Raw genomic sequence first — 15,669 nt, forward strand, 5'->3', positions numbered from 1 at the left:
TCCCTACATTGATTGTGGGGTCTCTGTGGTCGTGTGTGTGTGTGACATCACTCGTGTGTATTGCACGTTACGCGTTTGAGGGACGTCGCTGTGTGTTGATTTGATTTGATTTTGCCGCTACTTTATTGTGCACCCCACACTCATCCTGTGAGCGGTAGCGCAAAAGGATTATAGAGTAGGGTTTACAAAGGGTCATAATAATTAACCCCCGTTGTCAGAATATTATGGCACTGAATGTTACACAGTATTTCATTTACATTATTTGTTTAGTTCTATACATAAAGGGTAACTTATTCACAAATGCGTGAGTACAGGCATGTGAGGCAGTATGCCTGGCCGCACACTTTGTTATTCACATTTGCGTGAGAGGTATTCAAGCACATTGCGTATTTGGTTCTGTACATGAGAATTGATATAGTTACTGTTACGAGTTGGGGATTTAGAATATAGTTAAAAGTCTACCCAGATCCCAACAGGCAACAAAAAAAAAAACAAAGACAATCGGACTATAAAAGGGTAGACAAAGGATTCGAGTTTTTGTTGTGTATAATAAAGTACCATAAATTCCTTAACAAAATATTCAGCTTTCTATAATTTACCCTTAACCATACTTAACCTAAACATTAACAGTATATACATATTTATACAACATACAATAATTTGAAGCAAGGTGGACGTGGGGAGGCAATATACTTTTACTTTTACTTTTATCCTCTTCGCCACTGATCGGCTTGTTAGCCGCTTGGGCGATCGGTCACGACTCTTTTCCTTTATATTCTTCACCAAAAGGTCGGCTCGCTAGCCGCCCGGGCGATCGGTCACGTCTCTGTCACGCACTGTTGGCAAATACTGGGCATGCACCGGCTCCTGAATGTACCTGAACCCGCTCCAGTGTTGGTCAAGTCTTCTCTTGAAAGAGCTCACACTCGGTGCCGTCACAACACTTTCTGGTAGATTGTTCCAAGAGTTTACAACCCTCACTCCGAAAAAGTTTGCCCTCACGGTTTTCCGGACTTGCGGCTTCTTCAATCTTGAGCTGTGACCCCTTGTGGGGCGAGCGTCCGCCAGCTCCAAGTAAGGACACTCAACTGAGTAGTGCCCCCTGAGATGCTTATAAACCTCAACTAGGTCCCCCCTTGCCCGTCTGTAGTATAAGCTAGGCAAGTTCAGGCGCTCCAATCTCGCAGGGTAGCTGAGATGCCGAAGTGCAGGCACCAGCTTGGTGGCCCTCCTTTGAACATTTTCAACCAACTGACAGTCCCTAGCATATCTCGGGGACCAGATGGGGTGACAGTACTCCAGATGGGGAAGCACTTCACTCCTGAAGATCGTCACGAGGGACGGACCGTCTAGATATCTGAACGACCTTCTTATAAGACCCAATAATTTATTTGCCTGATTTACCTTCTTCTCACAATGGCCCGAGAACTTCAGCTCATTGTCAACATACACACCTAGGTCCTTCTCACACACAGTCTCAACTAGTACATTTTCTTCATCCCGTTGGGACATATGGTACGCCTCCTTACCGTTGGTACGCCCCAGGTGCATCCTCTTACACTTCGTGACATTGAATCTCAGCAGCCATTCCTTCGACCATTCCTGGAGCCCACAGAGGTCCTTCTGCAGCTCTTCACAGTCCGCTTGGTTCTTAATTTCCCGAAATAACTTGGCGTCATCGGCAAACATTTGTATGGAGGAGTGTACAACGTCAGGCATATCATTTATGAAACAAACAAACAACAGCGGGCCCAATACACTACCCTGCGGTACCCCACTTGTTACAGGTACAGATGACGATTTCGTGCCATTAATCACCACACATTGCTTGCGGTCATGTAGAAAGTCTTCTATCCACGCTAGGACATTTCCCCGAATTCCGTACCCTTCCAGTTTGATTTTCAGCCTTTCGTGGGGTACACTGTCGAAAGCCTTGGCAAAATCTAGGTAAATATTGTCGATATTACCACCCCGTTCTAGAATATGGGTCCAAATATCCAATACCTTGAGCAATTGTGTCAAGCAAGAGCGCCCCGGCATAAAACCGTGTTGGCAATCTTTTACAAGGTTGTTTCGTAGTAGATGTTCCATCGCTGCATCTCTGATAATACTCTCAAGTACTTTACATATTATGCTGGTCAGGCTCACCGGTCTATAGTTGTTCGTGGAGTGCCTATCGCCCTTCTTGAAGATAGGACTCACATAAGCCACTTTCCATTCACTGGGGACCATTTGTTCATCCAGGCATTTACAAAACAGAATCTTCAGGGGCTCTGCAAGCTCGTTGCACAGCTCCCTTAGCACTCTAGGATGCACCATGTCAGGTCCAGGACTCTTATGGACCTTTAGCCTGGACAGTTTATTTCTAATACCCTCTTCTGTGAACACAATGTGGGTCAGTGCTGTGTCGAACCGTCTGTCCTCAAACGCAGGAAGGTTAGTTGCATCCTCTCTTGTGAACACTGAGGAAAAGAAGCTGTTCAATGCCTCAGCTTTATCCTGGTCAGAATCTGCGTAACTACCATCTTCAAGCCTCAGGTCTGATACTCCTACTCGCGTTTTCAATTTCGACTTTGCATAGCGGTAAAACGCCTTTGGGTTTGACTTGACCTCGCGTGCAACCAGCCTTTGGAACTCCTTTTCAGCCCTCCTACACTCTATCTTTGCTTGGTTTCTGGCTCTTGCATACATCCTCCTGTCTTGCTCATCGTTTGACCCAACCCACGTCTTGAATTTCTGGGTTTTCTTCTTAATTTTGTCGACCGCCGCATGGTTCATGTGTAGGGATCCCCTCGTATTCCTAGAAGCACTGGGTTTGGTCTTGGGTATATATTTATCGATCAAATGGGTCATTTTACTAGTTATGATATTCAGCGTAGTGTCTGCGTTCTTGTACCTTAATAAGTCAGGCCAGTTGATACCCCTCATCTCTTCCCTCATCCCATTGTAATTTCCCTTGTAATATTTGCACCTTGGCCTGGCCTTATCTTGAACTAGGTAACAGTTAAATCTGAATGACAACACTGTATGGTGACTGGTGCCAACTGGGGCAAGGTGTTCCAGTTTGGCCACCATACCCTCCTCGTTTGTTATGATGAGGTCAAGTGGCTTGGGTGTTTGTTCCCCTCTGTAATGTGTCGGGTCTCTCACATGTTGGAACAGAAAATTATCTCTCAGAGTTTCTACAAAAAGAGTAGCAGGATTATTCAAGTCATTCGGGGTTGACTCGTTTCTCCAGTCGATGTCGCCATAGTTAAAGTCCCCCATGATAAGGAGGTGGCTGGGGTTGAGCATCGCCGCATTGTTTATTAAGGTTCTTAAGTTCCTTTGATTTAGTGGGCCACAGTTCGGGGATCTGTAGATACACCCGACGATAAGTAAGTCCCCTCCCTTTAATTTAATTTTACACCACTTGGACTCTTCAAAGACATCCTCTCCCTGTACCCTCGCCTGGCTGGCTCTAAGGTCTTGCCTAGCGTAGATAACCACACCCCTCCTGCAGGATTCTTGAGTTAGGTTCGTAAATGAGTCATATCCAGCAATACTGAACTCACATTCCTCTGGGTCGATTCTCCTGTTCTTGTACAACAGTTCTACAACTCCTACAATATCTGGTTGGTGTACTCTTAGTAGTGTTTCAAACTCCTCCCTCTTATCAAGGAACGTGTCGGTATTAGTGTACATGACATTCAAGCCAGAATTTGTTCTCGGTAACGTCTCTGCTCTTAGTAATAAACCCGCTCCACCCACATTCTCAGAAGCTGCAGCATTTGCTAAGTACACTGTATTTTGCAGGGTGTGGTTAAAAATTTCATTGTTTACACGGCGCTCGTTCCCTCCTGTCCGGTAGGCTGAGCCGGTGCCGCCTCCCGGGTGGGGGGTTGAGTGGGTGGAGGGTGCACTGCTGCCCCCTGGCCCTGTGTCGGCACACTTGTTTCCACTACCCTCCCCCTGAGTATAACCCATGTGCACCTGTCCCCGTTCCTTCTCGACTCCTCCCTCTTCTGCTTCAAGTCCAGCAGGAGCTTCTTGTGCTGTTCCCTCTGCATTACCGTGCGGTCTGGGTGAATAAATACATCTCGAAATGCCTCGCTCCTTGCTAAGTTTTTTGCCTGCCGGATAACTTGCCATTTTTCCTCCTCACTCCCTAGTGTGATCCTGAGGGGGCGAGGCTTAACCCCCTGCTTTTGTCCCAGTCTCCTCACATCCTGAGGGGTTGCTGGAATCTTCAGAACCTCTGTGCAAATATTTTGAAACAGCACCTTGTCGTGTGTTTCCTTACTCACAGTTCCCTCTGCCTGGCTCTCTGGGACTCCAAAAACTATTACATTGTTCCTGCGCTGGAGCCGTTCCTGGTGTTCCTCCTCTCCCCTAACAGTAGGTCCGTTAATTTTCATTTCTTCGACACACTTTTTCAGAGTCCCAATCTGCTGTAGAACCTGTACTGATTCTGCATTACTCTCCGCCCCCCCCACCCGTGGCCCTCCTAATACGTCCGCATAGCTCCTCTTAGCAACCACCTCCATTCTATTAGCTACTTCCTCAGTCTTAGCAAGGATCTCTTTCTCAACTTGCTCCAGTTTGTCAACCAGCAGGGCTCCTGCTTCATCTATTTTCGTCCCTAGAGAACTCGTTCCCTTATGGATTGCAATCGCTTCATTCACCTTGACTATGCAGCCAGGGCAATACCAGCAACAGCCATCAAGCTTTACGGCAGTTAGTAACTTCCTAAACGTTGCATTAGTTAGGCCTGCATCCTCCATATCCGACGTCTCCCTGCAGTAATCACATACCAAACTCATGGTTGTTGTTGTTGTGGGGGGGGGGGTGCAGACTGTGTATAGATCTACACCTATTTCAAAGAAAATAAAGAGAGAAAAAAGTACTTAGCTACTCTCTGTTGCCTATGGAGTTGTCGTCTGCGACTGCGTACACTGTATCTCCCTGTGAATGGTGTATTGTAGGCACAGTTTCAGTCCTTGAGCAAGCACACAATCAACATAAAATAAAATTTAAAGTCTCTGTGGCACCTATGACACGACTTGGTTTCAGCTGGCACGGTGCCTTTCCAGCTTGCTTGCTAGTGAGCGCTCACTTTAAGTTATTTACAACTTCAGCGGTCACTGATGACACTATGAACTATCACTGTGTACACTGTATCTCCCTGTGAGTGGTGTATTATAAACACAGATTCAGTCCTTGAGCAAGCACACAAACAAAATAAAATTTAAAGTCTCTGTGGCACCTATGACACGAATAGGCTGGCAGTTGTCCTTACCAGCTCGATTGCCAATATGTATTCACTTTAAGTTATTATAGTCTCTTCTGCATTCACTGATGACAACTATGAACTGATTTAACTGAAGGCACAGTACTACACTCCCTTAAGTGCGGAGCTGAGATGACTGACGAGCAAGGCTGAGTATTGTAGAAGACGGTAGGTAGTCACTGTGCCGTAGGTTTCCAGGATAGGTGATCCTGTGGTCACTTCCCAGAGTGAACTGAACTCTCCTCGAACTGGAGCTGACGAAGAAGACTTGGAGGAGGTGACGCAACAACCAGGATATGGAGAAGGGAAACCCCGGAGTGGTAACTAAGACTAGTCATACTCGGGTTTCGTCCCTAGATGGCGTGGTTCGTAGTGCTGGGTAGGTAGATCATGACAATTGATGGCGTGGTTCATAACACCCCCCCCTCCAAAGACCTCCATAGCGCGGGCGCAAAGGAGGTGATCACCTGGTGCGTCTGGAGAGTAGCTGCTGCATTTCCACTGGAGCTCGGGATAAGGAGTCCGCAATCAGGTTGTCCACCCCCTTTATGTGCCGGACTTGTAGATTATAGGGCTGGGTGAGGAGAGCCCAGCGGAGGATTCGCTGGTTGGAGGTCTTGTTGGTTTGGATGAACGTGAGTGGGTTATGGTCGGTGAAGACTAGGGTTGTTTGTGGGCAAGACTGGAGGTAACATTCAAACTTCTTTATTGCCAACACCAGAGCCAGGGCCTCCTTCTCTATGGTCGAGTAGTTGGTCTGATGTTTTTTCAACTTGGCGGAGTAGTATGCCACAGGGTGAAGGACATCAGTGTTTGGGTCGGGTTGTAGGAGCACAGCCCCCACTCCGACACCGCTAGCGTCGATTTGCAGATGGAAGGGCAAGGTGTAGTCAGGGGGGTGGACTACAGGCTTGGAGGCAAGGAAGGCTTTGAGGCGGTGGAAAGACTGGTCGCACCTCTGGTTCCAGATGTAAGGGACCGCAGAACTGGTAAGGTCTGTGAGGGGTCCGGCCACGCTGGAGAAGTTACTGCAGAACCGACGGTAGTAGCCGCACATCCCCAGGAAGCGCACGAGTTCCTTCCTCGTCCTTGGAGTGGGGAAGAACAAGATGGCTTTAACGTTTGCGTCCTTGGGTCTCACCATACCATGCCCAACGATATGTCCCAGGTAAGTCACTGAGGCCCGGCCAAAAGCAGGTTTAGCCAGGTTTATGGTGAATCCAGTCTCTTGCAGTCGTGCGAACAGTATCTCCAAACGCACCAGATGCTCGTCCCAGCCGTCCGACACCACCACCAGGTCATCCAGGTAGGCGAACGTCCCACCTAGGTCCTGAATCAGGTAATTGATTGCCCTCTGGAATGTGGCCGGAGCATTAGAAAAGCCAAACGCCATAACCAAATATTGAAAAAGACCAAATGGAGTTATAAATGCCGAGATTATTTTTGCCCTATCCGTGAGTCCCACTTGATAATATCCTTTCAATAAGTCCACCGTACTGATAAATTTTGCACAGCCTATGCTGTCTATTATATCTTCAATCAAAGGTAAAGGGTAGAAGTATGAGACAGTGACCTGGTTCTTTTTACGATAATCGGTACAGAAACGAAAAGTGCTATCGGGTTTTGGAATGAGAAGGCAAGGTGAAGCCCAGGGGGAGGTACTAGGCTCAGCTAAGTTATGTTTTAACAAAAAGTCTACCTCCTTTTTCATAATCTCTCTTTTTTGTGGATTTAGTCGATAGGCTGATTGCCTAATGGGTTGTACATCATCTGAGATTAGCTTAATATCATGTTTAAGTATATTGCAAAACCCTGGGAGGTCTGACGTGACTTTAGGAAATGTTGATAATAACTTAGTGAGATCTTTTGCTTGAGATGGATTCAGAACAGAAAAATACTCATCCAAGTTGTTGAGTATGTGACTGTTAGCAGGGTTTTCTTTAGGTAGAGGGAAGTCTAAATTCTCCAATAGATCCATGTCATCAGTCTTCGGCTCCGGCCCTGACAAAACCGTATGCAATACAGGTAGGCTTATAGCCTCTGGGATGTCTTCCTCTGACTGCCTGGAATGGTAAAGTTTCATGAGATTAATGTGAACAAGTTGTGAATCTTTTCTGCGATCAGGAGTATGGACTATATAGTTGAGGGGAGATAGTTTATTAGCATTGATTTGAAAGTTTTGATGGAACCGTTCCAAGCAACCTTGGAATTGCGGGTGGTAAGCCGAAGATGTACAATGGTCCACACGGAGGTCTTTCATCACCTGTTTGAACAAAGATGGATCAGATTGTTGGGCTTTAATGAGCTCATCCTTACTAATGGTCTCATTGTACAGATCTTCTGTGGGTAGGAAGATATTGGAGGTGGTTTTAGATGAAGAAGGCCCATTTCGCACACTCTGTGACCGGGTGCCAGCACAAGATGGGAAAAGGTGAGGAATAGTTTCTTCAAGGTCAGTGGTGGAGTTGACAGGTAAGGGAGAGTCGACTGTCTTTATGTTGGGAACCACTAGATCTCCTACCAAGTCATTACCCAATAATAAATGAATGACGCTTACAGGCATTGGATCTTTCCTAATGGCTACTTGCACTTCCCCAGTAATCAAGGGACATTGGAGGTGCACTTTAGCTAAGGGATAGGAAGAATGGGAAGAGAGATCTGAAATTAGAACACTCATTAGTAAATGCGGTAGATATATCAGGAATGACGTTAAACAGGAGGATAGATTGTGCTGCGCCCGTATCACGTAGTATACAAATAGGGAAAGAACGAGACCCCTCTATGATTGAAATTTTTCCCTCATAGGTGAATGAAGAAAAGAGATCCTGATGGGGCCTTTCCACATTGGTGGTTGCTATTGGTTTGGCTTTGGGATCCAGGGAACTACTTTTAGTAGTTCGACACTTTGGGTGTTTACAAGACTGGATCGTATGGCCTGGTTTTTTTTACAGTAAGAACAATAAAACTTGGTTGCATCAGGGGGGGGAGGTAGGTGTGGGACCATTCGACCTACCACTCACGTCCCCAAGGTTATCATCAGAGGAGGACCTTAACATGCCGGAAAGTACCACGTTCCCTACGGCAGTGTGACTCCACCAGTAAGGCGTACGCATCAGCCAGCTCAGCCGCATGCCCAAAATTAACCTCTCCACGCTCCTCCACATGCTTCAAGATGTGAAATGGTATCTTGCTCTTCCACTCCTCCAGGACTACCAAGTTTAACAAATCCTGAAGTGGCCATTGTTAAGAAAACCTAGATAAATTAATTTATGGTCAAAAAGATAAGATAAGTGGATTACCCTAGAAAATATCACGGCAGTGGATAACCAGAAAGTCCCGGAAACTACCCAAGTTATACCTAGGGAAATTACACTTATGAATATTGTTCTTCTGATAAGATCCTTAAATAAGGATAAGAGACTTGGAATAGGAAGGGCGTATTACGGCATTAATATAAAGATCCGGATAAACAACCCTTGAGTAAACAGGAAGGGCATATTATGGCATTAATATAAAGATCCGGATTAACAACCCTTGAGTAAACAGGAAGGGCGTATTATGGCATTAATATAAAGATCCGGATTAACAACCCTGAGATACTTGAAACAGGAAGGGCGTATTACGGCATTTATATAAAGATCCGGATTAACAACCCTTGAGTTACTTTATGATTGACCCCGAATGAGATAATGAGAAGAACAATAATGGAGGCTTTATAATTATGGGGTCCTGGTAGAGCGAGGCGTCCCAAGATATCACTTCACCCTAAACTAGTGACTATGGAACAGCCTACTCTGGAGTGAGGGTAAGGCATTAAACAGATCCGGATTCTTCCCTACACTCGATAAGACTTACTACACGACTGCCACGTGTAATAACAGGTAAGCCTTATAACACTTGGAACCTAATATCCTACGTCTGTCACTCTTACTGTACGATAATACCAATATATGCACACACATATGAAGGGAACTTTAAACCACCGTAAAGCAATTGTGAACAGAAGTGACTGGGAGGAATAATTAACAAGGAGTAAAAACGGGGGAAGGAATATGGCACTTAATGTTGGGTCCTGTCACGGTCGCCATTTGTTACGAGTTGGGGATTTAGAATATAGTTAAAAGTCTACCCAGATCCCAAGAGGCAACAAAAAAACAAAAAACAAAGACAATCGGACTATAAAAGGGTAGACAAAGGATGCGCAGTTTTTGTTGTGTATAATAAAGTACCATAAATTCCTTAACAAAATATTCAGCTTTCTATAATTTACCCTTAACCATACTTAACCTAAACATTAACAGTATATACATATTTATACAACATACAATAATTTGAAGCAAGGTGGACGTGGGGAGGCAATATAAGATTGCAAATACTTAAGTGGGGAGCTGAGATGGCTGACGAGCAAGGCTGAGTATTGTAGAAGACGATAGGTAGTCACTGTGCCGTAGGTTTCCAGGATAGGTGATCCTGTGGTCACTTCCCAGAGTGAACTGAACTCTCCTCGAACTGGAGCTGACGAAGAAGACTTGGAGGAGGTGACGCAACAACCAGGATATGGAGAAGGGAAACCCCGGAGTGGTAACTAAGAGTAGTCATACTCGCGTTTCGTCCCTAGATGGCGTTGCTCGTGGTGCTGGGTAGGTAGATCAGGACAATAGATGGCGTGGTTCGTAGTGCTGGGTAGGTAGATCATGACAATTGATGGCGTGGTTCGTAACATTACTAAGTGCAAAAAAGTGGATACAATCTTAATATGTCGGCTATCTTGCCATTAGAGATGAAGTGTTGTGCCATTTCACACACATTGTGCTTGGACCTGTCCCTAAAAGGTTCTATCTTCACACAGTCGAGGACGTAGTGTTCAAGTGTGTGGCCATATGTATGGCCACACACTTTACATTTAGTTATATAATTGAGAAAGGAGTTAGAATTAACAACTGGGCATCCACTCTACAAACTGAATTTGTTGCCATACTCACAGCGATTAAATTCATTGAAACCACTGTTACTGACAGTCTCATCATCACAGACTTTTTATCCTCACTACTTGTCCTTGGTACCCTCGACTCAGGTTGTCACACTCTTGTCTCTGAAGCCAGACACAAATGTGCGTGTCTTGTTGACCGGGGTGTCAGGGTCAAACTGTTGTGGATCCCCTCTCACATAGGCCTCATAAAACATGACAGAGTTGATGCCCTCGCCAAACTCGCGTCTAACAGAGACACCGTTGAATACAATTTGGGTCTGTCAAAAAGAACCCTTAAAACTGTAATTAGGAAAGAACTTATTGATGAGTTTGACGCAAGTAGACAAGTGCAAACAGGCACTAGTCGATCCATAGGACTACAATCCGACAATCTCAACAACAACAGAAGATCGCGGAAAGGTGTCATCACTACCAGAGACACGACCTTCCTGAAACCGAAACTGACAAAGAAACGCTATATACTTCAAGAGGACTCCCGACGTTCACCTTAACCGCGGAGCAGGGAACATTTCACCAGGGGGAGCGCGGAAGTACTTCCGAGCATCAAGCTCGCTCACCGAAACCACTAATGTTGATGAATGACCAAAAGTGACGACTATGTGAATAACGTGCATAAATACAAAAGTAAGCAAGGGAAGCCTCCTGGGATCGAGTGGATATTGGAATTCACTATGGATATGGTCGACAAGGCGGAGGAGGCCCCAAAGGAACAAGGACCGGAGGAACCAAGCTGAATATATGCAGACTCATCCTCATGCCAATCCTCGTCGAGGAAGAAACTTGTGGGTCTGGTGACATCAGGAATAAAGGCAACCAGAGAAACGGACGATGAACGCTGCTCGTTATGCCACGGAGATCATCTTCTTCAGAAGTGTCGGACATTCCTCAGCATGTCCACAGGGAAACAAACTCCCCTCGTAAGGGAAGAACATCCCTGCTTCGCCATCCTGGGTCGTAATCACCCGATAACGGAGTGCAGCCAGAAGATGGTAAGTGGTATAGATGGCTGCTCTGGAGTACACTCGGGGCTTCTACACTTCACGGGAGTTCTGACGAGCAGTACCAAGGCCGCAAGCAGAGGGAAGGTCAGTTTTTTCCCTCTCCATTGGCACAATCATGAAAGAAAGAAGTAGTGTAAACACCGAAGAGATCAAAGTAAAAGTGGTTCGCATAGGAGAAAGAAAGAGCCGATCCATCACTATCCCAAGGTCATTGTTGTTTCACCAGGAAGAACCGGAACTCCCATACAATAAGAAGCTTGCCGAACAGCGATTGGCGGGACTGAGAAATACCTCCTTAAGAACCCAAGGCTCTCTCAGAGGTATCAATAAGAGATGAGACGTCTAGTCGACGAGGGACATGCTGAGCGAGTCCCACATCAAGAACTCAGTGTTACACCCGGGAAGACCTGGTATCTCTCACACCACCCTGTGTTGAATCCCAACAAGCCAGAAAAGGTGAGAATAGTTTTGATTGTGCAGCCGAATATGAGTTGATGTCGTTGAACAGCCAGGTGATGCAAGGGCCAGACCTTAACAGTAATTTGATGGGAGTCCTCATCAGGTTCAGACAAGGAAAGGTGGCACTCATGGCTGATATCGAGGTAATGTTCCAGTAAGTGCGAGTAGCACCCGAACATCGAGACGCCTTACTAAATGACAGTACACCTCGTTGGAGGTATGTGTAGCCCTTCAGGCGCAGGGTATGTGCTACAACGAACATTCCAAGCTTGCAGGAAAGGTCTCCATGGTGACATCAAGAAAGCGAATCGTAACTTCTACATTGACGATCTGCTTCCCTCAGTAGATTCGCCGGGGAAGGCAACGATAATTACCCATTGGCTGAGATAGCTGAGGAAGAAGGGCGGATTCAGACTTACGAAGTGGGTCTGTAATCACAGGGAAGTCCTCAAGGCAATTCCACAGACAGAGAAAGCCGTGGGAGTAAAGGAAGCCATTTGAAAGACGACAGGCTCCCCACTGAACGAGTGCTGGGAATCTTGTAGGACCTGGAAAAGGACGAACTAGAGGTCCGGGTCCAGATCCCTAAGAAACCAGAGACGAAACGAGGCCTTCTGAGTATGGTCAGCTCCATATATGACCCACTGAGACTCATCGCTCTGAGCGTCACAAGAGCCAAAATTATATATTCCAAGATGAGTGTAGACGAGGTATTGGGTGGGATGAGCGAATCCCCTTCGTGTGTGGCAAAGCCAAGCTAGCCCCTTTGAAACAGCAGACCATACCCCGACTCGAGCTCTGCGAGACAGTACTGGCTGCCAAGGCAGACAAACAACTACGACGAGAACTCCGAATTACAAATAGACAGATCAGTGTTCCAGACAGACAGTACGGCAGTCCTTCAGTACATACGAAACACCGAAAGACGCTTCCATTCCTTCGTGGCCAATCGAGTGGCAACAATACACGAGGACTCCAATGCAGAACAATGGCGCCACGTGAAGTCGGCACAGAATACAGCCGATGACGCTGTAGTGGATATCTCCCCTACAACTACAACTGCCGTTTGTCGCTGACTAGCCGACCCCTCTTCGAATTCCCCAGCTTACGCCTCGTGGTCTAACGTCGGCAACCAGCGCCGCCTAACAAAGCTGAGGTCAACTATCAAGCCACGCCTACCCCCGCTATATAAGACCCCACCCCGCCGTGACCTGCCCTTCTTCTGCCTACAGCCACAGCAAGCAACACCTCCTCTGAGCACCCTAACCAACCAGCTCTCTCTACTCCACGCTTGTAACCACGATTCCACTTCCCAGCAACAAGCTGCATTGTACATCCAATATAATATATGTACAGAGAGCGCATTGTGAGTTTCCTTTCTCCATCCCATCCTGAGTGTGAACCAATATCTCAAAACTCCACAAATGGTGACCCCAGGAGAATCGCACTCACACAGGATGGAGGAGAAACTGATCACTCTCCCAGTCTTCAATCACAACATTGAAGACTGGCTTATCAACACGGAGGCAGCTCTCATCGGCTCTACAGCTACAGTCCCTACACCGCAGGTTAGACACCCTAGAGCAGCTCTGCTCCTCTAAGCTTGCAGCTGCTCCTCTTCCTGCCCCAAGCACCACGTCCTACCGACCCCAACACACCCGTCCTGTCTCAGACGGCACCCCCAGCCCCCAGCACAGTGTATCTACCCCCTGTTGGTACCATCAACGTTTTGGTGCTAATGCTAGACGCTGTGAAGCTCCCTGCAACCACACGGCGAAGCGACATCGACGGAGACTAGTAGGCGCCATAACCTCCATCACATGCCTTACTTCTGACCTTGACCACTTCACTCCTGCTGCCCGTCACGACCTCCCACCATTACCCCTTGCAGCACCACCTCGCCCACAACATTTCTGGGCACCCTCTTTTCTCCCTCAGGTACCCCCTGCTCCTGTCGTGGACCCTGCTGCTGTCGTGGACCCTGCTGCTGTCTTGCACCCTGCTGCTGTCTTGCACCCGCTGCTATCATGGACCCTCCTCCTGACGTGGCCCCTGCTCCTGACGTGGACCCACATACCCCACCAGGCGCTACTGAGGACTGTGTACCTGCAGCGAGAGAAGCACCACATTCCTCACCTCCACAACCCTCCTTCTCCCTCTGCTTCTCCCATAGATCTCGTGTATCTAGACAAAGTTGTCTCCCGTAGCGGCCGGCTCATCCACACCCTCACCGTTATGTCTCACATGTGGGATACAACCCTGCAGACAACAAGTCTCCTGCACCGCCCGTTATGTCTCACATGTGGGATACAACCCTGCAGACAACAAGTCTCCTGCACCGCCTGGAGGGAAGGAGGAGTATTGTAGTGGTTACCTCCCCTACAACTGCCGTTTGTCACTGACTAGCCGACCCCTCTTCGAATTCCCCAGCTTACGCCTCGTGGTCTAACGTCGGCAACCAGCGCCGCCTAACAAAGCGGAGGTCAACTATCAAGCCACGCCTACCCCCGCTATATAAGACCCCACCCCGCCGTGACCTGCCCTTCTTCTACCTACAGCCGCAGCAAGCAACACCTCCTCTGAGCACCCTCACCAACCAGCTCTCTCTACTCCACGCTTGTAACCACGATTCCACTTCCCAGCACCAAGCTGCATTGTACATCCAATACAATATATGTACAGAGAGCGCATTGTGAGTTTCCTTTTTCCAACCCGTCTTGAGTGTGAACCAATATCTCAAAACCCCACAATGCTACTTGTGGACTAAATGGAACAGAGCTCAACGATGAGGGCAGGTGGATTCGGGGACCTGCTTTCCTCTTGTTGGAAGAAGACGGTTGGCAAAAGAGTCCAATGAGGATTCCAGACCTCACAGACAGAGACCCAGAGGTGAAGAAGGAAACCACGGTGCTGACGACGAACGTTGACCAGGGGGAGGGTATCCTCGATAAGCCAGGTACTCCTCATGTCATCGACTTCTGAATAGTGTGGTGTAGATTAGAAGGTGTATAGAATGGCAGCTGGGGAAGTGAAAGAACAGACATCACCGAAAACGTCGACTCAAGGTCAGCGAATTAGAAGATGCGAAGTTAGTCGTCTCAAGATTGATACAAAGGAAGGGATTTCCCCACGAGATGGACGCGCTGGAACGAAGACACTCCATCAGGACTGGTGACGTAAGCAGACTGGAACGTTACCTGGGTGCAGACGGTCTGATCAGAGTAGGCAGCCAACTGAAGTGTGCTGCTCTCCATCCAGAGCAAAGAACCCCATACTGTTACCCAGGGACAAAACCCACAGAACTAATTGTACAGGAGGTACATTCGACCAGGGCTGGCCACTCAGGATGCGAGTACACTCTAGCTGCACTACGTGAGACGTATTGAATACCTAAGTGCCGTAAGATGATCGACCGAGTACTACGTACGTGTGTAATTTGTCGAAGAAGCAGTTGAAAGCCTACCCATGAACACTAAGCAGACCTGCCAGAGGACCGGGTACATCCAGAAGATCGGCCATTCACCTGCACAGGAGTCGACTGTGTTTGGTCCCTTTATGGTTAAACAAGGTCGGGCCCGGGCGAAAGGATGGGGATTCTTGCTTACATGTCTGGCCACCCGAGCAATACGCCTAGAAGTCCTCATCTCACTGAACACAGACTCATTCATCAACGTCATGACGAGGTTTCCATCCCGCGGAGGACCTCCCAAGCGTCAGATCCGCATGGTGAAGAAGGTTCTCCAGGGGGTGATGGGCACACAGGTACTTAACGACGAGCGACTCAACACCCTGTTCTGTGCCGTGGAAGAGATCGTCAACGGGCGGCCCATCACCCCAGTATCTGACGACCCGAGAGACCTAGAAGCACACACTCCGCTTCACCTACTGCGAATGCATGCGGGAACCCTGCCCATTGGAGGCGATCAGTCCATAGCAAAAGCGTACCAACA

The sequence above is a fragment of the Homarus americanus genome, unplaced genomic scaffold (genome assembly GCF_018991925.1).
Source record: "Homarus americanus isolate GMGI-L3 unplaced genomic scaffold, GMGI_Hamer_2.0 scaffold1024, whole genome shotgun sequence".
Taxonomy (NCBI): Eukaryota; Metazoa; Arthropoda; class Malacostraca; order Decapoda; family Nephropidae; genus Homarus; species Homarus americanus.